Source organism: Oncorhynchus masou, chromosome 29 (genome assembly GCF_036934945.1).
Source record: "Oncorhynchus masou masou isolate Uvic2021 chromosome 29, UVic_Omas_1.1, whole genome shotgun sequence".
NCBI classification, from domain to species: domain Eukaryota; kingdom Metazoa; phylum Chordata; class Actinopteri; order Salmoniformes; family Salmonidae; genus Oncorhynchus; species Oncorhynchus masou.
In genome coordinates, this window is record NC_088240.1 from 23697214 (window position 1) to 23699336 (window position 2123).

A 2123-nucleotide genomic window follows, 5' to 3' on the forward strand; every position below is an offset into this window, starting at 1 on the left:
AAATCATGGAATATTGTAGGATAATTGTGATGTATATGTTCTTGTGGTGTAATAATGGTGGACTGGGTAGGATATAGAAATACCTCTGTTTTTCACACGGTCAGTGATCTGATTTCCATCCCCTCCTGTCTGTTTACAGTGTGGTTGTCTTCTCTCTGCTTTAGGTAATTGCAGTGAATGTGCATGTCCGTGTGTCTGTGTAATTCAGCTGCTTGAGCCGTCTGTGTGTTGGACACAGAACAGCGACCTTAATATCTCTCCCTCCCTCTCCCTCTCCCTCTCCCTCTCCCTCTCTCTCTCTCTCTCTCACACGCACACACACACACACACACACACACACACACACACACACACACACACACACACACACACACACACACACACACACACACACACACACACACACACACACACACACACACACAGGCTCCTCAGATAGACAACACCGCAGGGATCAAGTCTTCTGCTCAAGCATTTTATTTCAATGCTCTCTGCTCCTGACAGAGGCCATGTTAGTTTGAGCCTCTCTGATCTGCCTAAACAGTAACCAGGCTTACTGTATCTGTATTCTGTGTGTGATCTAATCCAGCAGGCTTACTGTATCTGTATTCTGTGTGTGATCTAACCCAGCAGGCTTACTGTATCTGTATTCTGTATGTGATCTAACCCAGCAGGCTTACTGTGTCTGTATTCTGTGTGTGATCTAACCCAGCAGGCTTACTGTATCTGTATTCTGTGTGTGATCTAACCCAGCAGGCTTACTGTATCTGTATTCTGTGTGTGATCTAACCCAGCAGGCTTACTGTATCTGTATTCTGTGTGTGATCTAACCCAGCAGGCTTACTGTATCTGTATTCTGTGTGTGATATAACCCAGCAGGCGTACTGTATCTGTATTCTGTGTGTGATCTAACCCAGCAGGCTTACTGTATACTGGCTGTGGCTGGGGGGTGTAGACAGATCTTCCAACACCAAGAGATCTATGAGATCGTAAACAGTGTGACTCAATCAGACATTAAAGAACAGGAGAAAGAAATAATAAAAAAACAGCAGGCACTGCAGCCCTCCAGTAACGGAGTTGAACACGTTCATCACCCCTGTATTTACTTTCTAAACACATCTACTGTAGTAGGATAACACATGTTTCTAAGGCAAGATCAATCTTTCTTAATCCTAGTGATGGGAGTTGTTGTTATGACTGCAGCAGCTGATTGGATGTCTCAATCTGACACACTCGGTCTGAGAACAACCACTCAGACACACCTAGGAAAAGAAGCGTCTCTGAACGCAGACCGAGACAGGGAATTCAGTCATGTGTGTACAGTCTACAGACGCAGATGTTAATGCAAAACCCGCAGTGGAGATTAATAGCTAATGATGTTGTGGGAACAGGGATGCCCCCCTCACCCACAGACATACATTTCCAGGGCCTGTTGCTCATCTGAGGGTTAGGTTTACCAGAAGTCTGTCCAGAGGATACCAGCCATCTACCAAGTATTTGTGAGGTTGGAGGTACAGTAATGTAGTGATCTAGTATGGCGCCATCAGAGATGATCATTGACTGGAAAAGGGTGGACCATGCTACCATAGCAGTAGCTCTCTCCTCACCTGCCTCTTCTAAATCTCACACCATCAACTCTCCTTCTCTTATTTTTTTCACACAGGAAATGGGACAGAATATGACAATGGGAAGTCCCCATCAGTAGCGTAGTGTAGTTTTGTGGGGCCCCCAGCAAGGTTTGAGCAAGGGCTTTTTTTGGGGGGGGGGGGGGGGGGATTAGCCATCAGTGACTGAGTTGACAACAGGTACTCAAAACATAAATATTTTTGCCTCTAAAAATAAAAGTTCAATACAAACATTTGTAAAATATGGAAAATTATTCATTTGAAAATCCCCAATAAAAACATGACAATTCTATTAGATCTTTCAACACTTTGACGAAGTTAACGTTTTTTTATTCATGTGGTATTGTTACGCTCCTCATTTGTAGAATGACCGGACCAAGGCGCAGCGTGGTAGGCGTACATTATCTTTAATGTTCCATCAAAAAACAATAAACAACACAACGAACGTAAAGCTTCGTAGTGCAAAACATGCAACAAACAAACTGAAGGTGGGAAAAA